Raw genomic sequence first — 25,384 nt, forward strand, 5'->3', positions numbered from 1 at the left:
TTAACATAGTACAAGTAAAGTTCCTAGGTCAGTGTGTCACATGTATTAAGTACTATGTGATGCTTAGTTCTTATTATTACATAAGTTATCTGTGAATCATCTCTTTAACTCAGATTTAAGCCAGAAGAAACATGTGTTGGTTTTAGTTTACAGAACAAAAGACAATATAGCATAGACTTTGGAGTCTGGTAGCTCATCATACTGGAAAATACTGTAGCAGTTCCAAGTCAGTCAAGTTCAAAAATTGTCTCTTAGCTGAGTGACCTTGAGCTCAGTGTCCTCAACTATTAAGTAATACTAACAGGTGCTTCCTACTGGGATTTTATTGGCACTTAAGTCAAGCAAAGCAGATAAAGCACTTAGTCCACAAGAAGTAAGTGTGCATTTAATGTTGACCATCATTATTACTAAAAAGTAACATAAGCATAAATGTATACAAACTATAGAATATAGGCAGTAGACACCCATGCATTTTAAAACTATTGATATTACACTTACTCTGGGCCAGGTATGGTTCTTCACACTTTATTTTTAAAGAAATCTCTTGTTTGGTCGTCCTAACAACTCCAGGAAGCAAGTAGTATTATTTCACCTTATTTTAAATATGAGGAAACAGAAGCCATGCCATTGCCAAGTTGCAGACTCAAAATTCAATACTAGGTTCCCAAGACAATGCTCTTCAAGAGCCATCCAGTAGAACTCTCCACAATAAAGGAGCTGGTCTGTCTGTGCTGTCCAGTACTGGTATCACTGAGCCCATGTGGCAATTGAGGTCTTGATGTGGTGAATGTGCCTGAGGAAAAGAAGTTTTATTTTATGTAATTTAAATTAATTTAAATTAATGTTAAATAGCCACCTGTGACTAGTGGCTACCATATTGGAGAGCACAGCATAGACCTCCATGTTGCATTACTTTACTAAAGGGTTAATTCCACTAAAGAAGCTAGTGGAGACCCTTATCCACACTGTTTTTTTTTTTCTACACTTGTGTACACTGGTTTCAGTTCCTTGACTCAGAAGCTTTATTAAATATCTTCTTTTTAAAAAACTGGACTTTTCTGATAACACTAATTATCCTCAGTAAATGGAGACACTGCCTCCCAAACACCCACTAATAATGGCTCATTGTTTACCTTTTTACCACTTGCTCTGAGAATGACTTTTTGTTGTGCTTGCTCAATGCCAGGCACTAATCTTCAGCTACTCTGAGGACAGTTTTCTGCATGTGCCCATCGCCTGTTCTCTAGGTAAGGTAGGAGTTCTATTTTGCTCTCTTTTGCAGAACTAGCAACTTCCTGATTGGTGTCTGAACTGAAAATGGAGAGCTGATGGACAGAAACAGACATCATGACTTTCTATGTAACACCACGAAATGTGGCTTTCCTTTGATCCTCCAAATTATGCTCTTGCTTTTGCTTCTATATCATAAAATCGGCTTCCCGGAACATACCTGTCTGATTGCAAATGACCAGTCCTCACCTCCTCAACCTACACCTCTTTATCCCCACTGCTGTGATTTAGCCAAGTGTGACCTGTCCAAGTTCAGAGAGACTCAGAAAAAAATTAAAAAGAGGAGCACATTTTTCCCCTGAGTTAAATTTATATTGCAATGGAGAAAAAAATTCATTTGAATGATTATCTATGCATCTTGCTGCCCAGTCTTATTTTGGCTTCATCGTTTTATTCAATTATCTGTGCTCTATCCAAACAAGCACTGTTCCATTTATAAATTGGACTAAGAGTATGAATCTGTCACTTTTACCGAAATCCCTAGTATAACACCACTCATAATTAGCATTTTCAAAACTGCATTTCCAAAAATCACTACTGGGATCACACATGACACAAACTTGAAATCCTAAACAAACTTTTAAAATATGGTATTAATGGTTATCCGGTGATTTCTCAAACAGAAGTCAGTGGCATCTCCAGGTAGTTCAGCCTGCGTTGCTGTGCTCAGAATCAACAGAGAAGTTCATGAGCAAATCTCCTGCTAAGTCATTTCCTCTCTTTGTTTTCAGATTGGATATCCAAGCAGAATATTCATATCTTGTTCTTAACACACTGACTCAGCCTTGCCACAGTTCTGTGGGCAAAGTGGGTATGTGTATTGTGGGTTTATCTTACTTAATTTTTAATGATATCAGGGTGGTGATTTTGAGAGCTTTTCATTACTCTTGTTTTCTCTGGATTCTCTCTTCTCTCCCACCTTCATTCCTATTGATGTGTTCATAGGTTATCATTTGTGTGATTTTTGAGACACAGTGTATCAGAGGGATTAACAGATCATTGTGATACACAAATTGTTTTCATAGATATAATAGAGGGCACTTGGGCTAGCACTTATCAGAAAGAAAAATAAATAAAATTAAATGAAAGTTTTTAAAAAACAAAAAATGAAGCTCACTATGGAGCTCTCAAGATACCCGAGAACCCCATCATCAGTGTAATACTTGTCATCTGGCTGCCACCAAGCTCCTTTCATGCACACAAATGCCTCTGTCCTCTGCTTGAGGTTAGCAAAGACTTTCAGTCAAAACTTGCATTTGTAACTCATAAATGTCAAAAGCTGATGAACGTTCCTGCTCGGTGGGTTTGTATGGGTAGGTAGAGGTGAACTTTAAAACACTGTAGAATTTGTCTGGGAAGCTAAACTAGGTGAACTCATCTAATGTGAGTTCAAAATTATGAAAAAGAAAGATATCAGTGTTACCCTGAAGTGTTTTAGTTTGAAGCATTTTAATGTAAGCATTATTGTTTATAATTACTGTTAGTGGAAAAAACATCCTCTGTGCTCTTGATCTAATTTGGTTTGTATCAGTACCCTCCATATCAATCAGAAAGCAACTCCTTGGTAGGAGAGAAATAGAATTCAGAGACAGAAATTAATTGATTAAAAAACATGGATTTTTGTTATTAATCTCTAAGAAACAATAAAAAGTAGCAACAAGTTTTGAGTGCTATTTTCTGCCATGTTTTATTTATTTTGATATTCCTGAAATCTAGAACATGTGTTCATTCAACAGGCAGGCAACCTGATAGGTAGTGGGAATACAAGAAAAAAATAGCTATAAACCTTGCCCTCAAGAAGCTCACAGTTTACTTATGAGGTGTAAACATACTTTTTTAAAGTCTTAAGTGCAATGATAGGGATAGAATCAGAGAACACAGAGAGACATCTGACCCATCAGGCTTCTTGGAGGAAGTGGAATCTGATCTGTGATTGGAAGCCTACATAGAAAGTAACAATGTGGAAAAGAGGTGGAGGGAGAGCACAGGGAAGTGAAGGAGGAGCATGGTGCACAAGGAGAATGAAAGCATTTCCACGTTGCTGTAGAGGAAACTATAAAGTAGAAATACGCCTGAGAGGTCAGAAGAGGGGGCCAGATCTTGAGGGCCCTGTTTACAGTAGGTGATAGAAAACATTTTAGGATTCTAAGGAAAGGAAAAGAAATGTCAAATTTGTTTAATTTTATTTTTTGTCAAATTCTTTTTCTGCATCTATTAAGGTGATCAGGTGGCTATTAGCCTTTATTCTGTTAATGTGGTGCATTGCATTTATTAATTTGCATATGTTGAGCCATCCTTGCATCCCAGGGATAAATCCCACTTGTTCATGGTGTAAGATCTTCTACAGGCAATTCTGGCTTCATAAAATGAGTGTAGGAAGTGTTTCCTTCTCTTCAATTTTTTAGAAGCGTCTGATAAGAATTGGTGTTAAGTCTTAAAATATTTGTTAGAAATTACCAGTGAAGCCACACAGTCCTGAGCTTTTCTTTGTTGGGATGTAATTGATTACTGATTCAACCTCCTTACTATTTATAGATCTGTACAGAGTTTCAATTTCTTCATGATTTTAATAATGTATCAGTTAGCTTGTGATGCACAACAAACAACCCCAAAACCTAGTTATTTAAATGAATGACTATTTGGTTCATGATCCTGAGGGCAGTTCTTCTGGCCAAGCCAGCTCATCTGATTCTACTTGGCTCTCCCATGTCTGTGAGTTAGCTGGCAAGTTGACTGGAAGCTAGATGATCTAGGATGGTATCACTCACATGATGGACGGAAGCTATCTGCACATTCCTTGGTTTTCCTCCATGTGGATTCACATCCACCAGCCTACTAGCTTGGGCTCATTCACAAAGTGGTCTTAGGTTTCCCAGGTCAGCGAGAACAAAAGCTACCAGGTCATTTGAGTCTGAAGCACACAGTGTGGAAAATGACATGACTATTTCTAAGTCTTTCAGGTATCTAGGAAAGGAATTGTTCATGAAATGATTCATAGATTTGAGAAAGGGTTGAATCAGCATGTAGACCCTGGAAACCATCGGAATCAAGCTAAAGTGGAATCAAGGGCTGTCACCATCCAATGGAAACATATTCACTCTAAATTTAATTCATGTATCTCAGGATCCATGATTTTGTAGAAATCTAGCTGCCTGGAATGTCTTCTCCCATCACCACAACTACCAAGCACTTCTGGGAGTCCCTAGCAGGTGTCTCATGAGGGCTCAAAAACAAATCCAATCAGCTAGAACTCACTTGGTATTCATTGGATATTTCTATTTTACCTGCCCCAGCTGCCTCTGGTTTAAGTAACATGCTAGCCTCTAACACCCCTGCCTTTTATTCTGGGTACATCCATTTATGATTAACATTTCAGCTTCTACCTGATATCTCCACTGAAGATTATAGCTTCTACCAAGGCCAATCACAATGCCAAATATATATGATGTTCTGACATAGAGTTGGGGAGGATATATCTCCATTTCTTTGATATGCTCAGGCGGATACTAAAGGATTTATACTCTACCTCCAAATATTGTACATTTTATTGAAAATATTTGTAACAGAATGTAATATTAAGAAAAACTGACTTGTTTGCACTATAAAGAAGAAAAACTGGGGGTGGAGTCAAGATGGCAAACTAGGAGGACGAGAAATTCACGTCTCCGCACAACTAGGGCACCTACCAGCACTGGTGGGGGACCACAGACACCTAAGGGGACAGGAGGAACCCACAGCACCTGGGTAGTATGTGGGGCATGGAGAGAGTGAAAGGGGAGCAGAAGGGATCCCACACCCAAAGGGGGAAATTAGGGGACCATTGGGAGGGAAGAGGATCAAAAGGGAGCATGGCCAGGTTTCCCCTGCCCACTTGAGCCCGCAGGAGCCTGTTGAGATCCTGGGCTTGATCCTCTGCCCACCGAGGCCCCCTCCAGCCAAGTGGGTCCTGAGGGAGGGGGAGGGAGGGAAGGGGGATCAAGAGGAAAGGCCAGATCTCTGGGACCGGCAACCCTGAGGGATGGCTGGGGGAGGGGAGGGGTTCCTACACCCAGCGGGACCCACCCACGGTTAGGGGTCCAATGGGGGGATAGGGAAGACACTGGGGGAGACCCTGGAGGGGGGCCCAGAGGAATGGAAGGGAATGTGGCCAGCACTTTCCCTGTCTAATTAGGCACCAGGGAGCCTGTTGGGCTCCTGGGTCTAATCCTTTGCCCTCAGAGCCACCCTTCTGCCACGCAGAGCCCAAGCACCGACCCTACACCCACACCCAGAACACTACCTCTACACTCGGAGACTCCCTCCAAAGTTCTGGGCCTAAATCCCACCCACACACCCTCACCCAGGACCTTACCTCCAAACTCTGGAACTCCACACTCCAGAGGCTGCCCTTTGAATGTGCTGCCTCTCTCTTTCTGTGCAGGTCCTAAGCAGAGGCCCAGACCTATGCTTGAATGTCACGCCACCTAGGCCTCACCCGCAAGGCATTTTCTTGTTGTGTGGGTTCTGAGCCTAGGCCCTGCTCCACCCTAAACTCTGCTCCTTCCTAAGTTCCACCCCCGCCTAAATTCTGCCCTAGATAGCCAAGGCTTTTTTTTTTTCCTCTTTTAGATTGTGGTTCTGTTTTACTTTGTTGTTGATTCATTGTTGTTGATTCATTTATATATTTATTTTTTCTATTAAATCATTTATTTTCCTAATTTTATTTTATTTTTCATATTTTGTTATTGTTCTGCTCCTTTTCTCTTGTTGCCCTATTTTTTTTTTCTGTTGTAGTTTTGTTTTACCTTCTTGCAGTTGTTTCAATTATATTTTTATTTTTCCTAATATATTTTTCATCTTTCTAATTTTATATTGTTTTTTATTCTTTGTTATTATACTGCTCCTTTTTTTTTTCTTTTTTCCTTTTTACCACACAATGCACCTTGTGGGATCATGGTTCCCAAGCCAGAGGTCAGGCCCAAGCTTCTGTGGTGGGAGCTCCCAGTTCAAACCAGTGGATTAACAGAGAACCTCAGAACCCAGGGAATATTAATCAGAGTGAGGGCACCCAGAGGTCCTCATCTTGGCACCAAGACCCAGCTCTATACAAATGCCTGCAAACTCCAGTGCTGGATGCCTCAAACCAAAGAACCAGTAAGACAGGAATACAGCCCCACACATCAAAAAAAAAAAAAAAAAAAGAAAGAAAGAAAGAAATGATAAAAAAATATGTTACAGATGAAGGAGGAAGGTAAGAACCCAAAAGAGAAAATAAATGAAGATGAAGTAGGCAAACTTCCTGATAAAGAATTCAGAGTAATGAGAGTAAAGATGATCCAAAATCTCAGGAACGGAATGGAGGAAATACAAGAAACATTTAACAAGGATCTAGAAGAATTAAAGAGCAAACAAACAGTAATGAACAACACAATAACTGATATTAAAGATATTCTAGAAGAAATCAATAACAGAATAACTGAGGCAGAATAATGGATAAATGAGCTGGAAGATAAAATACTGGAAATAACTGCCAGGGAGCAGAATAAAGAAAAAATAATGAAAAGAATTGAGGACAGTCTCAGAGATGTCTGGGACAACATTAAATGCACCAACATTCGAATTATAGGGGTCTCAGAAGAAGAGAAAAAAAGGGTCTGAGAAAATATTTGAAGAGATTATAGTCGAAAACTTCCCTGACATGGGAAAGGAAATAGTCAATCAAGTCCAGGAAACAAAGAGAATACCATTCAGGATAAATCCAAAGAAAAACATGCCAAGACACATATTAATCAAAATATCAAAAATTAAAGTACAAAGAAAAAATATTAAAAGCAACAAGGGAAAAGCAACAAATAACATAAAAGGGAATCCTCATAACGTTAACAGCTGATCTTTCAGGAGAAACTCTGAAAGCCAGAAGGGAGTGGCAGGACATATTTAAAGTGATGAAAGGGAAAAACCTACAACCAAGATTACTCTAGCCAGCAAGGATCTCATTCAGATTCAACAGAGAAATTAAAACCTTTACAGACCAGCAAAAGCTACGAGAATTCAGCATTACCAAACCAGCTTTACAACAAATGCTAAAGGAACTTCTCTAAGCAGGAAACACAAGAGAATAAAAAAACCCACAAAAACAAACCCAAATCAATTAAGAAAATGGTAATAGGCAAATACATATTGATAATCACCAAGAATGTAAATGGATTAAATGCTCCAACCAAAAGACATAGACTGGTTGAAGGGATACAAAAACAAGACCCTTATATATGCTGTCTACAAGAAACCCACGTCAGACCTAGGGACACATGCAGACCAAAAGTGAGGGATCAAAAAAGATATTCCATGGAAATGGAAATCACAAGTAAGCTGGAATAGCAATTCTCATCTCAGGTAAAATAGACTTTATAAGAAAGACTGTTACAAGAGATAAGGAAGAACACTACATAGTGATCAAGGGATCAATCCAAGAAGACATAACAATTATAAACATTTATGCACCCTACATAGGACCACCTCAACACATAGGCAAACGCTAATAGCCATAAAAGGAGAAATCGACAGTAACACAATAATAGTGGGGGACTTTAACACCCCACCTACACCAACAGACAGATCATCCAGACAGGAAATAAATAAGGAAACACAAGCTTTAAATGACACAATACACCGGATAGACTTAATTGATATTTTTAGGACACTCCACCCAAAAGCAGAAGAATACACTTACTTCTCTAGTGCACACAGAACGTTCTCCAGAAGAGATCACATCTTGGGTCACAAATCAAACCTTGGAAAATTTAAGAAAATTGAAATCTTACCAAGTATCTTTTCCAACCACAATGCTATGAGATTAGAAATCAATACACGAAAAACACAGTAAAAAACAGAAATACATGGAGGCTAAACAGTGCACTGCTAAATAACCAAGACATCACTGAAGAAATCAAAGGGAAAATTTAAAAAATACCTAGAAACAAATGACAATGAAAACATGATGATCCAAAACCTATGGACACAACAAAAGCAGTTCTAAGAGGGAAAGTCATAGCAATTCAAGCTCACCTCAAGAAACAAGAAAATCTCAAATAAACTATCTAAGTTTACACCTAAATCAACTAGACAAAGAAGAACAAAGGAAATCCAAAGTTAGGAGAAGGAAAGAAATCATAAAGATCAGAGTAGAAATAAATGAAATAGAAACAAAGAAAACAATAGCAAAAATCAATAAAGCTAAAAGCTGGTTCTTTGAGAAGATAAACAAAATTGATAAACCTTTAACCAGATTCATCAAGAAAAAAGGGAGAGATCTCAAATCAATATAACTAGAAATGAAAAAGGAGAGACTACAGCTGACACTGCAGAAATCCAAAAGATCATAAAAGACTACTACAAGCAACTATATGTGAATAAAATGGACAAACTGGAAGAAATGGACAAATTCTTAGAAAAGTGTTGAACCAGGATTGAACCACGAAGAATTAGAAAATATAAACAGACCAATCACAGGTAATGAAATTGAAACTGTAATTAAAAATCTTTCAGCAAACAAAAGTCCAGGACCAGAAGTCTTCACAGGAGAATTCTATCAAACATTTAGAGAAGAGTTAATACTTATCCTTCTCAAACTCTTCCAAAAAATTGCAGAGGGAGGCATGCTCCCAAACTCATTCTATGAGGCCACCATAACCCTGATAACAAAACCAGACAAAGATATCACAAAAAAAGAAAATTAGAGACCAATATCACTGATGAAGAGAGACGCAAAAATCCTCAACAAAATACTAGCAAACAGAATCCAACAACACATTAAAAAGATCATACACCGTGATCAAGTGGGATTTATCCCAGGGATGCAAGGATTCTTCAATATACACAAAATAATCAATGTGATACACCATATCAACAAATTAAAAAATAAAAACCATATGATCATCTCAATAGATGCAGGAAAGGCTTTTGACAAAATTCAACACCGATTTATGATAAAAAAAACTCTCCAGAAGGTCGGCATAGAGGGAACCTACCTCAACATAATGACAGCCATGTATGAAAAACCCTCAGCAAACATCATTCTCAATGATTCAAAACTGAAAGCATTTCCTCTAAGGTCAAGATCAAGACAAGGATGTCCACTCTCACCACTATTATTCAATATAGTATTGGAAGTCCTAGCCACAGCAATCAGAGAAGAAAAAGAAATAAAATAATACAAATTGAAAAGAAGAATCAAAACTGTCACTGTTTGCCAATGACATGATACTATACATAGAAAATCCTAAAGATGCCACCAGAAAACTACTAGAGGTAATCAGTGAATATGGTAAGGTTGCAGGATACAAAATTAATGCACAGAAATCCCTTGCTTCCCTATACACTAACAATGAAAGATAAGAAAGAGAAATTAAGGAAACAATCCCATTTACCATTGCAACAAAAAGAATAAAATACCTAGGAATAAACCTACCTAAAGAAGAAAAAGACCTGTACTCAGAAAATTATAAAATACTGATAAAAGAAATCAAAGATAACATAAACAGATGGAAAGATATACCACAATCCTGGACTGGAAGAATCAATATTGTGAAAATAACTATACTAACCAAAGCAATCTACAGAGTCAATGCAATACCTATCAAATGGCATGTTTCACAGAACTAGAACAAGAAATTTTACAATTAGTGTGGAAACACAAAAGACCCCGAATAGCCAAAGCAATCTTAAGAAAGAAAAATTGAGCTAGAGGAATCAGGTTCCCTGACTTCAGACTATACTACAAAGCTACAGTAATCAAGACAGTATGGTACTGGCACAAAAACAGAATTATAGATCAATGGAACAGGATAGAAAGCTCAAGGATAAACCCATGCACATATGGTCAACTTATCTTTGACAAAGGAGGCAACAATATACAGTGGAGAAAAGACAGCCTCTTCAATAAGTGGTGCTGGGAAAACTGGACAGCTACATGTAAAAGAATGAAATTAGAACACTCCCTAACACCATACACAAAAATAAACTCAAAATGGATTAAAGACGTAAATGTAAGTTCAGACACTACCAAACTCTTAGAGGAAAACATAGAGAGAACACTCTATGACATAAATCACAGCAAGATCCTTTTTGACCCACCTCCTAGAGAAATGGAAATAAAAACAAAAATAAACAAATTGAACCTAATGAAACTTAAAAGCTTTTGCACATCAAATGAAACCATAAACAAGATGAAAAGACAACACTCAGAATGGGAGAAATTATTTGCAAATGAAGCAACTGACAAAGGATTAACCTCCAAAATATACAAGCAGCTCAATATCAAAAAAACAAACAACCCAGTCCATAAATGGGCAGAAGACCTAAATAGACATTTCTCCAAAGAAAACATACAGATAGCCAATAAATACATGAAAAGATGTTCAACATCATTAATTATTAGAGAAATACAAATCAAAACTACAATGAGGTATCACCTCACACAGGTCAGAATGGCCATCCTCAAAAAAATCTACAAACAGTAAATACTGGAGAGGGTGTGGAGAAAAGGGAACCCTCTTGCACTGTTGTTGGAAATGTAAATTGATACAGCCACTATGGAGAACAGTATGGAAGTTCCTTAAAAATCTAAAAATAGAACTACCATATGACCCAGGAATCCCACTACTGGGCATATACCCTGAGGAAACCATAATTCAAAAATATACATGTACTACAGTGTTCATTGCAGCACTATTTACAATAGCCAGGACATGGACCCAACCTAAATGTCCATTAACAGGTAAATGGATAAAGAAGATGTGGCACATATATACTATGGAATATTTCTAAGCCATAAAAAGGAATGAAATTGAGTTATTTTTAATTTAACTCACTATTTTTAATGAGGTGGATGGACCTAGAATCTGTCATACAGAGTGAAGTAAGTCAGAAAGAGAAAAATAAATACCATATGCTAATGCATATATATGGAATTTTAAAAAGTGTTGCTGATGAACCAAGTAGCAGGGCAGGAATAAAGACGCAGATGTAGAGATGGAATTGAGGGCATGTGAGGGAAGGGGAAGCTGGGATGAAGTGAGAGAGTAGCATTGACTTATATGCACTACCAAATGTAAAGGGGATGGCTAGTGGGAAGCTGCTGCATAGCACAGGGAAATCACCTCTGTTCTTTGTGATGACCTAAAGGAATGGGAATGGGAGAGTGGGAGGGAGGCTCAAGAAGGAGAGGATATGGGGATATATGTATACATATACCTGATTCACTTTTGTACAGCAGAAACTAACACAACATTGTAAAACATTTATACTCCAATAAAGATGTGAAAAAAGAAAAACTTGTTCTTATTTATTTATTTTTATTTATTGCTTTTTTTTTTGCTTTCTTTTTGTTTGTTCTTGCTTTTAGCTTTCTTGTTTATTTTGTTTTTGCTGATGTAAACTTACAAATGAATAAAAACCTCCACCTTCACCAACCCAGAGGAAGACGCCACAAATTGTGTTTTTAAAAGTATAACTTCTCCTTCTCCCACAACTTGGGGGAGAGTACACAGCTTTTATATTTCAGGTCCACAAAGATAGAATAAGTCAGGAAGAGGGATAAAAGGGATGTTTGAACTAAAGAGAAAGAATTACCCAATCTCTAGTGGCTTCCCTGAGTTAGAAGGAATTCAGTGATTACTTTCCTTGAGGAATGTAATTGTGCCCCCCCCACCTTCCACCCATACTCAAGGGAAGCAGGACCTCTGGGAAAAGGTTGGATAAAGGCTTGAGGACTGATCATTTAGAAGTCTTCCTAACCAGATCACAGAGCCACCCACTTTTTAATGGAACAGGGAGCCTTAAACATGAGCATCTCATAAAAGTCAGTGATGGACTGAAGGGTTTCCATCCTAAGATGGGAAAGCATCTTGGTTGCTGTAAAGAGCCTAGCACAGGGTGAACAATCACCAAACCATGACCGAGTTCGAAAATCCTGCAAACCCGGATGGATAGAAACTGAGATTGATTTACTTCACTCAGCAAAGCAAATGTAGTGGTTTTCACACACAAGTGAAGAAAATACAGGTTACACAACTTCTTCAGTTTTTATCACCAAATTTCTCTTTCTCTCCCTAGGATCCAGGCAGCTGGCACTGGGCCAGGGAAGAATTCAAAACCAAATATTAAGCCATATTCACAGCAACCATTTCCCTCACACAACCACCTCTTTGTTATCACACCAAGCCATCTTCCTGGATCTCTGTGCCTGAGGATAAATTCTCTCCCAGAACATTGAACAATGTCGAGTGCAAATAGATCTCTAATGTATCTGCCATATTTTACCCAAATGTGGCCAGTGAGTTCTGAATTCCAGAGGTGGGTACACATGGGACTCAAACCCTCATGCTGGTTCTCAAAGGAAATATGAAGCTGAAAAAGTCAGGTCCCCCAACATATTAGTAAACAGGTCATATTTATAACCTGGACTAGAATTTGCCAAATGTTAAAATGAAGCCCATAATCAGAGTGAATAAACACATTAAGAGTTTATTACTTGCTCACATCACAATCAGATGGAATCAGCAAGGGTTTCTGCTCCATACAGTCATTCGGGGATGCAGTCTTCTGACACATTGTAGTAGCACCATCTTCCCAGGCTTCATCCTTCTCTGCATGAAGCCAGTGATAGGGTGAAAGCCAATGATGTGACAAGAGCATGTGAGAATGTTCCATGGACCAAGGCTTGAAGTTGCATGTAGCACTTATCTCCAAATTCCACTATGACAAATTCAAGCTCATGGTCCCCACACATTTTTGTTCACTGCAAAGAAAGCTGGGAAATGCATGCCCAGGAATCACTGGAAATTAATTTAGTAAACATCTAGCCAGTCTCAAGTCTAAGCCACAGGAATCATAGCTCTTTTTCCCTCCTTATGTTTCTCCATTTTCCTGGGTTGGATGTGCTACTGACTGAGGAAATCACAGAAGAAAGTTTTAAATTATGACTATTTTCCAATGGCCTCAACAATTTACAAAAATCTTAATTTTTTGTGTGAGAGTTAAATTCTAGAAATATGTAGATGGATCAACTCCTTATTTTAATAATTATTTCATGGTGATTCTCTAATTTATTCTGGTGGATATGGTGACCAGGCAATGTAAAATACAGGAAATCTAATTTTTAGTTCCTCAGAAAGGTACAAACATTGCCTTGCTCCATAATTTTACTAATGCGATGGGAGATTGGCATTTGCACTCAAAAGCCTCTCCAGGCTGAGGTCACTGCTATGGCCCTGGAGACTTGGCTTCAGGAGGCCAAACCGCAGATCTGAATGCTCCCTAGTGAGTTATGGGAATGGAATTGAATATGCATATGCTTGGGGTGGGAGTGTCCTCATCAAGGAGGCTACTGAGTCCCTGCCTTCTGTGGAAGACTGAGAAGTAAGTCTATGAGGCTAGACAGGTAATCTACTTGTTCTCCCCTTGGAAGTGCTGGAGACAGGGCACACTTTCCTGCCAGACTCCCTTTCCAATATTCCACACTGCATTGCCCTTTTACTGACTACATTCACCCACAAGGCTACACCAGGAAATTAGTTTAGGGAGGGTCTCACATAAAACTTCTCTTTCTTAATATTCTATGAATTCAGTCTATCTTCAGTCAGCCTCCAATTTCTAATGAATTCCTTCTTCTCTAAATATATTTCAATTCTTTCCATTTATCTCACTGTCAATTTTTGTCCAAGACCCTGTTCTGTTAAAGGCTGTCTTACATGAGGTAAAAATAACTTTAAAAGTTTCAGAGACATTTTAAAAGGTTTAGGGATTCAGAAAAGTTGACACAAATTTCAAAGGAGAAAGGATCAAAAAGAATTTTTCATGATGTGGTCCCCTGAATGTCTACAAAAAATCACCTGGGCTACTTTTATTTTACAATGCAGATCTCTGGGCCCCACTAGAGACCTACAAATTCAGACTTTCCAAGGGATAGAGTCAGGATTCAGAATTTTTAAGCCAATTTCCTAGGTGATTCTAATTCACATTAAAACTAAGATTTACTAAACTAAAGGATAATTAGGTTCCTTGATAAAGTACATTTATCTTGTCTCAAGAAAAAAGTTCAGTATATATTTATGGAGATTTGCAACCTGTCTATATTATTATTATATGAGTAGCATAATGATGACTATGAAGGAAAATTAAGTGCTCCCCATCTCACACTTACCCTTTACCCCAGCAAAAGGCTGATGTCCAAATAGATACACCATAATCATTGAGCTGGGTGATTCATTCAAGAATATCCTGAAGGCACCATGACATCTCCACCTCACTTTCTTCGTAGAAGACTAGAGAGGGAGAGGAAGACAGGAGGAAGCTATTGCCTCTTTCTTAATCCCTCCCTGGATTGTGGGGGTTGGGGAGGAAAAGGAACATTGAACTTGTCCTTCCTCCTTCAAAGGTTTGACCCAATAGACTCTCTCATAAGGTGTTTTAGTTATCTACAACTGCATAACAAACTAGCTCAAAACTTAGTGGCTTAACAATATGTTATCTCCGTGGTTCTATCGGTTGAGTAATTTCAGCTGGAGAGTCTTGCTTGGTATTTCTCATGCAGTATCCATCAGGTAGCAACTGGATCTGGAGATTTCTGAAGGTTCACAGGACAGGTGTGCAAAATCACTCATATTGCTAGAAACTGATGCTGGTTGTCAGCTTGGAGCTCAGTGTGGCCTCTCTCTGTGACTTGTGGCTTCTCACAGCATTGAGATGGTGTGGGAGGTCTGAGAAGGACTGGTCATCCCAGAGCAAGCATTCCAGGCAGAAGCTGCAAGACTTCTCATGTACCAGCCTCAGAAGTTCCAGAACATCCCTTCTAATTCATTCTATTGTTTGAGCAAGTCACTTATGGAAATAGTCTTCTTGTTATGATGTGGGTGGTGATAAGGTCTCATTAAAGAAGAACATGAGGTGTGGGAGATAATCTAACAGCCGTCTTTGGAAAATACAATCTTCCATAGAGGGTGGCTTGGAAATATGGTACAGAGCTTGCTTCTATTTTCTACGAAGGGAACTTGGAAGGGAATGAAGAAGGTATCCAGGATTCTGGGAATGGGATAAGATAGGCCCAGTAGGTTATACAGAAGGTAGCATTGGGAACTTCTGAGAGGCCAGCCAAGCCCAGATCCCTGTGGTTCAGCGTGCCTTGGTGTTACAGAAGAGGGAACAAAGGAAGGGAGTATTCATTACCTATAAAAATATGCCAGGGGTGAGGATTGGGGGGGCTGCAGAAGCCCACACTGCACCACTTCCACATGGGGTGAATAGACAGCACAACTATATGTACACATACCCCATGCTGATGACAAAGAACAACACAAATGTTCTCAAACAATCCTTCCTCCTCAGGCATGGGATGGGATGCACTGGGAAGTGCCCAGAATGCACACAGACATGAGGGGCAAGAATAAGAGGGAGTTACTGAAAGAGAAAGATTGCCTTTCCTTCTTCTCTACTAAGTTCCTTGAAGTTGGACAGAAGATAGTTACAGAAGACAGTGATTCTTGAATATGAATGAATATGTGCTTCCATGAGACTGAGAGCTTAATAATGAGATTAGAATGCAAAGCACTATTCAAGGCTGAATTTATCAGCATGGACACCTTAATGGTATTTTATACTTTTCTTCTATGTACCTCCTCCCCACCTACCCCCTAAAGGCAGGAACAAGGGGTTGTGAACTTGAAAAATTATAATAACAGCTTAAAAAATCCACTCCATGTTTGAGTACTATAAAAATGCTCAAGCAAACTTTCTATATGCAAATACTTCTTTGAAATAAAAAATTTGACTTACCCTCCAATAAGAAGATCCTGAAAATTAGACCTAATTGTTATGTCAGAGCAGGTTCTCTGGCAAAAAGGATGTGAAATGTGGGGTGTTTTTGGTTCCATAGAGATAACTGTTTCAATCCAGGAATAGTGCCATGTGGTCATTTACAAATGTCTGCCCCTGCCATTAGTCTGTAAGCTCCCTGAGGGCAGGAGACCATCGACTGTATTTCTATCATCCAACATGGTACCTTGCACAGGAAGGTATTCAGTATTTGTTGAGTGAATGATTGAGTTGAATTGAAGAGTCAAAGAGGCACAGAACTCTAAAGGTAAAAGAGACTTTTGAGACCATTTAATTCAACCTTCATCTCCCAAATTATGATTCTGATTCCATAGAGCTTGAAGAACCTACTCACCATAATGATGAATGTTGGTGTCAGAGCAAGGACAGGAATACATGTCTCTTGTCTCTGCATCCTGGGGTTTCCCAACCAAGTACATTTCTTTCTCCACACTGTGGTGACCCAGGAGAACTGGGTATTAATCACATGGGTTCAGTCTGGTTGTGTCTCCAAGTTAATATCAACAATATTTTCTTGCTTTTCCCCTCTCACTTCAAAGGCATATAATTTAATTAAAAGAAAAGGTTCATAAGTAGAAAAAAATGTCCACGAAAACTAAACCCATCTAGAAGGAAGAAATAAGGGCAGAAAGGGGGTTCTTGTCTGACCTGATTTAGCAATAAGTACATGGTATATCAAAGAAACAAATCATATCACCTCACTGAAAAATATCTAAATTCAGTTATTCATTCAACAATATCTATTGACCACCTACTATGTGCCAAACACTGTTTTAGGAGTTGAGGAGCAGCAGCAAATAAGACAAAGTCCTTTCTTCAAGTACATTATACTCTAGTTGGGGAGGCAGAAGTAAATACACAAACAGGAGAATTTCTGAGAGTTATGAGTAATCTGAAGTATAGCAATATCATGCTGGGTTATGGGACAACTGCTGGATGAGTTTCCTTTGGTGTGGATGGCCAGGAACGACCTATGAAGAGGTGATATTTCATCTGGGATTTAAACAATAAGAAGGAACTTGCCATGCTAAGTGCTGAGGAAATATTGTTTCGAGCCAAAGGAACAGCAAGTACAAAGAAGTAGAGGCAGTATGATTTTGAGGAAAATGAAGAGAGAAATGGAGGCAGGGGAAAGAGCTTGAGAAAAAACAATATAATAACAATAATAAAATTTTTAGTATGAAAATACATGACATGTTTGGAAACAAGCAATTCTGATGTGGCTGAAATAGGATATGGATGGGAATGAGACTGAAAACAAGTCTGAGAAGCAGTGAAGGGCATTTGAGAGTCTAGACTTTATTCTTCAAATAATAGGAAATAAAGGGATTTGTTGGAATGGATGAAAACAGACACTGGGTGGAAGCATGAAGAGACTAGAGGCAAGGAGTACAGATAAAAGATATTGATTAACATGGTCCAGTTAATACTGGGAAGCAGAAGTAGTAGAGTGGCACTGGTCTAGGAAAGGAGGAGAGAGAATTAAGGGACATTTCAGGGATGGGATTATAATATGTGTAGGTACCAATTAGATGTAAGGGTTGAGGGAGGAGAGGGATCAGAAAACTTTATGGTTTCTGGGTAGTGGTGGAGGGGGAACCAGTAGTTAACATACATAGGAGCAATTATTTGAGATGAGTTCAGTGCAGGTCATATCTAGAGTGTCAGACATCTGTGGAATAGCCAAGGAGAGCTGTCTGGCCAGGTATTGGGAGATGAGGTCTGGTTTTGAGAAGGAAGGGGTAAAGATGCAGTTGTGGATGTCATAGGCATATAAATGAGAGTTAAATCCGTGGGAATGGATGAGGTTACTTAGAAGAGGAAGGGGGTTGAAGAAAGAGAACGTTGAGGAGAAGAGGGCAGTAAAGACGAGTAGAAGAGAACCTTAGGAGACAATTTCATTTAAGGTGTAACCGAGCAAAAAAGAGCCAGTGAAGTGTACTAAAAAGGGATGTAGAGTGGTAGGAGGGAAATCAGAAGAAAGTATTGTGTCACAAGTAATTGGATGAAAAAAGAAGGGAATCAAAAGTGTCAAAAATACTGTCAAGAAGAGAGTAGACCATAGCTGGAGTTTTATAATTATTATTTCTGTAGATTGACCAAATTCTATCCAGAAGGATAGTTAAGGATACATTACTATTCTGAAAATAAATATAAATTGTGCCAAAGTGCATAGTTTTCTGCTCCAATGAAAGCTTTGCCCACTTTCAAATATGAGCACTTTTAAATTAAAATAAGGACCAAGTTCACAGTTAGAAGTATTCCTTCCTCCCTCCCTTCCCCAATTGCATGTAAATGGTGAATAACTAATGTAGCAATTTAATAAGTAACTGTACTTTTGAACTTACCTTTAATAGGAATCCACCAGAAGAGTGATTTTAAAGAAACACTGTAAAAATATTCTGCTTATGTTTAGTCAAATTAAGGCTTTTAGGGAAATAAATGAAGGAGATAAATAAGAGGAGTTTACTAGTTTACTAAAAATAGGGTACTTTGAACAAAATAGAAAGCGGCATGCATGTCTTATGTATACAATTGATACAAAGTAGTGTTATTTAGCTTCTAACCATTGTTACCTGAATGGATGATCATCTATGAATTTTTAATTGCAAGTTGCAATCTGAGCTCAATCAAAATTAATACCTATCAAAACAATAGATTTCATTTTTGTCTGCACAGTATAATTACCACATTGACGTAGTACCTTGCATGGCATGTTATCATGAAGGTCAGACCATGGTCTTTCAAACACATCATTTTCCTTGGACTCTATCTTAACATCAATCACTTCAGAGGACCTCTGCTAATGTCATTACAGAGACATAGAAAATAAGGTCTGCCACGTTATTAATGTGCCATTATTTTGCAAAAGAGAAAAATCTAACAAGAATTTAAAGAAAAGAGGTAGGTGGGAATGGGAAGAAAAACATATCAAAATGTGAAAATCAAGGAAGACAACTTGTTCAGATTCCAACAGTCCACAACACAGTACATTATACCTGTCTCATAAATTTTCCTTTAGCTTGGGATAGAAAATTAAGTTACCACATTTCTGTGATTTAAGATCTTTGAATTTGATTTGAATAACTGTGTCTCTGAGGTTGTTTCACTACATTTTTTCCTAATAAGGTAAAGCTTTTTTATTATTTCAAGAATTATTCACACCACATTTTTGATCCTCTAAGATCTTAAAATGCAAATAGTGTTTACTGATTTTATTAAAGCATTAAAATGAATGCTAGGTAATTGTCATAGATACTGTTGATTACCTACCCAACAAGTCTTCCTTCTTTCCTATAAGAACCATGATTTTATTCAGCCATTCACCCTCCCCTCTTCCCTGGAGAAATCCTAATTAGCCTAGCCTAATGGTGAGCCTATCATTGCCCAGGAAAATGATATTGGTCCCAGGATGAGCCTATTACCTAAGATGGTCCAATCAAACTGGAGAGAAGGCTTATACTCTCCATCTTTCCCCTAATAGACACCAGCAAGGAAAATAATCTCCCAAATGTCACAGAGAGCCATCTTGGTTCCCCTGAGAACCATTCTTCAGATCAAGAATGGCAGAGCAGAGTTACAGAAAAAAACCCTGAATTTTCAATGACTCCATTGAACTACAGTTTATTATACCTGGACCCCACTTAACCCTTTTGATTACCAAAAATGGAAGAAAATAAATGTCCTTTCTGTTTAAATATATTTGGCTTGATATTTTCTGCTATATACAGCCAAAAGCATCTCAAGTAATTTTGTAATTTACCTAAACTCTTAAATTAAAACAACACTGTGTATTCACTTTATTCTTTCCTCACATATTTAGGTGACATATTTTTAATGTATTTGAGGATATAGAGGCATGTTAAAGCCAAATTATGTACCAAATATAATCTAACTAAGTTATGATTAAAATTCCCAGGGCCTAACATGCCAACAACACATATTCCTTTAAGATATGTCATTTCCTTATGGCACCAGTCACAATTTTAGTCTCACAATCAATAAGATTTAACATTCACAAGCATCCCAAACTCCTCTAATTTGCAATATTCCTCTAGTATCACCTTAATCCAAGTTACCATAATAATCCCTCACCTGAATCCCTATAATTATCTTCTAGCTGCTTCTAGTGCTGCTGTCTCTAAAATTTGTATTATACTTCCCACAGCAGCCAGAATGACCTTCCTAAAACATAAACAAGATCATATCACTTATTCAATACCTTCTAATGTCTTCCATCACACTCAGAATAAAACCCAATCCCCTTACCCTGGTTTACAAACACCTAAGTGGTCTGTTCCCTTCCTACCCCTTGGACCATGTCCGAACACTCTTTCCACACTCACTAGACCCCAGCTACACTAGACTTCTTTTCTGTGCCTCAAATGCTCTCCCCTTGTATCCAAGTTAAGGACCTTTGCCATAGATATTCATCGCTCCTGGAAATTTCAACACATAATCTTTTCATAGCTAATGTCTTCTTTTAATTCTGATTTTTTTTAATTTTTTAAAAAATTATTTTTTTATATGGCAAGTTCTTATTAGGCATCCATTTTATACACATCAGTGTATACATGTCAATCCCAATCTCCCAATTCACCACACCATCACCCCCACCCCCACCACTTTCCCTGCCTTGGTGTCCATAGGTTTGTTCTCTACATCTGTGTCTCAACTACTGCCCTGCAAACCAGTTCATCTGTACCACTTTTCTAGGTTCCACATACATGTGTTACTATACGATATTTGTTTATCTCTTTCTGACTTACTTCACTCTGTATGATAATCCCTAGATCCAACCACGTGGCTACAAATGACCCAATTTCATTCCTTTTTATGGCAGAATAATATTCCACTGTATATATGTACCACATCTCCTTTATCCATTTTTCTCTCGATGGGCATTTAGGTTGCTTCCACAATCTGGCTATTGTAAATAGTGCTGCAATGAATATTGGGGTGTTTTTGTCCTTTTGAATTATGGTCTTCTCTGGGTATATGCCCAGTAGTGGGATTGCTGGATCATATGGTAATTTTATTTTTAATTTTTTAAGTAACGTCCATAGTATTCTCCATAGTGGCTGTATTAATTTATATACATACCAACAGTGCAAGAGGGTTCCATTTACTCCACACCCTCTCCAGAATTTGTTGTTAGTAGATTTTCTGATGATGCCCATTCTAACTGGTATGAGGTGATAACTCATTGTAGTTTTGATTTGCATTTCTCTAATAATTAGTGATGTTGAGCAGCTTTTCATGTGCTTCTTGGTCATCTGTACATCTTCTTTGGAGAAATGTCCCTTTAGGTCTTCTGCTCACTTTTGGATGGGGTTGTTTGTTTTTTTTAATATTGAGCTGCATGAGCTGTTTATATATTTTGGATATTTATCCTTTGTCCGTTGATTTGTCAGCAAATATTTTCTCCCATTCTGAAGGTTGTCTTTTCATCTTGTTTATGGTTTCCTTTGCTGTGCAAAACTTTTAAGTTTCATTAGGTCCCATTTGTTTATTTTTGTTTTTATTTCCATTACTCTAGGAGATGGATATAAAAGATCTTGCTGTGATTTGTCAAAGAGTGTTCTTCCTATGTTTTCCTCTAAGAGTGTTATAGTGTCTGATCTTACATAAGTTCTCTAATCCATTTTGAGTTTATTTTCGTGTATGGTGTTAGGGAGTGTTCTAATTTCTTCTTTTACATGTACCTGTCCAGTTTTCCCAGCACCACTTATTGAAGAGGCTGTCTTTTCTTCATTGTATATACTTGTCTCCTTTGTCATAAATCAGTTGACCACAGGTGTGTGGGTTTATCTCTGGGCTTTCTATCTTGTTCCATTGATCTATATTTCTGTTTTTGTGCCAGTACCATATTGTCTTGATTACTGTAGCTTTTTAGTATAGTCTGAAGTCAGGAAGCCTGATTCCTCCAGCTCTGTTTTCTTCCCTCAAGACTGCTTTGGCTATTCGGGGTCTTTTGTGTCTCCATACAAACAATAAGAATTTTTGTTCTAGTTCTGTAAAAAATACCATTGGTAATATGATAGGGATTGCATTGAATTTGTAGATTGCTTTGGGTAGTATAGTTATTTTCACAATATTGATTCTTCCAATCCAGGAACATGGTTTATCTCTTCAAATGTTGGTATCATCTTTAATTTCTTTCATCAGTGTCTTAGAGTTTTCTGCATACATTTCTTTTTTCTCCCAAGGTAGGTTTATTCCAGGTATTTTATTCTTTTTGTTGCAATGGTAAATGGGAGGGTTTCATTAATTTCTCTTTCAGATTTTTCATGATTGGTGTACAGGAATGCAAGAGATTTCTGTGCATTAATTTTGTATCCTGAAATTTTACCAAATTCACTGATTAGATCTAATAGTTTTCTGGTGGCATCTTTAGGATTCTGTATGTATAGTATCATGTCATCTGCAAACAGTGACAATTTTACTTCTTCTCTTCCAAATTGTATTCCTTATATTTCTTTTTCTTCTCTGATTACCGTGGTTAGGACTGCCAAAACTATGTTGAATAATAGTGGTGAGAGTGGACATCCTTGTCTTGTTCCTGATCTTAGAGGAAAGGCTTTCAGTTATTCACCATTGAGAATGATGTTTGCTGTGGGTTTGTCATGTATAGCCTTTATTATGTTCAGGTAGGTTCCCTCTATGCCCACTTTCTGGAGAGTTTTTAATAATAAATCGGTGATGAATTTTGTCAAAGCCTTCTCTGCATCTATTGGGATGATCATATGGTTTTTATTCTTCAATTGGTTAATATGGTGTATCACATTGATTGATTTGCTTATATTGAAGAATCCTTGCATCCCTGTGATAAATCCCACTTGATCATGGTGTATGATCCTTTTAATGTGTGGTTGGATTCTGTTTGCTAGTATTTTCTTGAGGATTTATGCATCTATATTCATCAGTGATATTAGTCTGTAATTTTCTTTTTTTGTAGTGTCTTTGTCTGCTTTTGGTGTCTGGGTGATGGTGGCCTCATAGATTGAGTTTGGAAGTGTTCCTTCCTCTGCAATTTTTTGGAAGAGTTTGAGAAGGATGGGTGTTAGCTCTTCTCTAAATGTTTAATAGAATTCACCTGTGAAGCCATCTCGTCCTGGGCTTTTGTTTGTTGGAAGATTTTTAATCACAGTTTCAATTTCATTACTTGTGATTGGTCTGTTCATATTTTCTATTTCTTCCTGGTTCAGTCTTGGAAGGTTATACCTTTCTCAGAATTTGTCCATTTCTTCCAGGTTTTCAATTTTATTGGCATAGAGTTGCTTGTAGTAGACTCTTAGGATGCTTTGTATTTCTGCAGTGTCTGTTGTAACTTCTCCTTTTTCATTTCTAATTTTATTGATCTGAGTCCTCTCCCTCGTTTTCTTGATGGGTCTGCCTAATGGTTTATCAATTTTGTTTATCTTCTCAAAGGACCAGACTTTAGTTTTATTGATCTTTGTTTTTGTTTTATTTGCTTCTATTTCATTTATTTCTGCTCTGGTCTTTATGATTTCTTTCCTTCTGCTAACTTTTGGTTTTGTTTGTTCTTCTTTCTCTAGTTCTTTTAGGTGTAAGGTTAGATTGTTTATTTGAGATGTTTCTTGTTTCTTGAGGTAGGCTTGTATAGCTATAAACTTCCCCCTTAGAAATGCTTTTGCTGTATCCTATAGGTTTGGGATCATCGTGTTTTCATTGTCATTTGTCTCTAGGTATTTTTTGAGTTCCTCTTTGATTTCTTCAGTGATCTCTTGGTTATTTAGTTACGTATTGTTTAGCCCCCATATGTTTTTGATTTTTACGTTTTTTTCCCTCTAATTGATTTTTAATCTCATTGCCTTGTGGTCAAAAAAAATGCTTGATATGTTTTCAGTTTTCTTAAATTTACTGAGGCTTGCTTTGTGTCCCAAGCTGTGATCTATCCTGAAGAATGTTACGTGTGCACATGAGAAGAAAGTGTAATCTGCTGATTTGGGATGGAATGTCCTATAAATATCAATTAAATCTAGCTGGTCTATTGTGTCATTTAAAGCTTGTGTTCCCTTATTAATTTTCTCTTTGGCTGATCTGTCCATTGTTGTAAGTGAGGTGTTAAAGTCCCCACTATTACTGTATTGCTGTCAGTTTCCTCTTTTATAGTTGTTAGCAGTTGCCTTATGTATTGAGGTGCTCCTATGTTGGGTGCATATATATTTATAATTGTTATATCTTCTTCTTGGATTGATCTCTTGATCATTATGTAGTGTCCTTCCTTGTCTCTTGTAACATTCTTTATTTTAAAGTCTATTTTATCTGATATGAGTATAGCTACTCCAGCTTTCTTTTGATTTCCATTTGCATGGAATATCTTTTGCCATCCACTCACTTTCAGTCTGTATGTGTCCCTAGGTCTGAAGTGGTCTCTTGTAGACAACATATATATGGGTTTTGTTTTTGTATCCATTTAACAAGCCTGTGTCTTTTGGTTGGAGCATTAACCCATTCACGTTTAAGGAAACTATCTATATGTATGTACATATTACCATTTTCTTAATTGTTTTGGGTTTGTTTTTGTAGGTCCTTTTCTTCTCTTGTGTTTCCCACTTAGAGAAGTTCCTTTAGCATTTGTTGTAGAGCTGGTTTGGTGGTGCTGAATTCTCTTAGCATTTGCTTGTCTGTAAAGTTTTTAATTTCTCCATCAAATCTGAATTAAGTCCTTGCCAGGTGGAGTAATCTTGATTGTAGTTCCTTCCCTTTCATCACTTTAAGTATATCATGCCACTGCCTTCTGGCTTGTAGAGTTTCTGCTGAGAAATCAGCTGTTAACCTTATGGGAGTTCCCTTGTATGTTATTTGTCATTTTTCCCTTGCTACTTTCAATAATTTTTCTTTGTCTTTAATTTTTGCCAATTTGATTACTATGTGTCTTGGCATGTTTCTCCTTGTATTTATCCTGGATGGGACTCTCTGTGCTTCTTGGACTTGGGTGGCTATTTCCTTTCCCATGTTAGGGAAGTTTTCAACTATAATCTCTCAAATATTTTTTCAGGTCCTTTTTCTCTCTCTTCTCCTTCTGGGACCCCTATAATGCAAATGTTGTTGCGTTTAATGTTGTCCCAGAGGTCTCTTAGGCTCTCTTCATTTCTTTTCATTCCTTTTTCTTTATTATGTTCCACAGCAGTGAATCCCACCATTCTGCCTTCCAGGTCACTTATCCGTTCTTCTGCCTCAGTTATTCTGCTATTCAGTC

The sequence above is a fragment of the Grampus griseus genome (genome assembly GCF_964374135.1).
Source record: "Grampus griseus genome assembly, chromosome: 5".
NCBI lineage: Eukaryota > Metazoa > Chordata > Mammalia > Artiodactyla > Delphinidae > Grampus > Grampus griseus.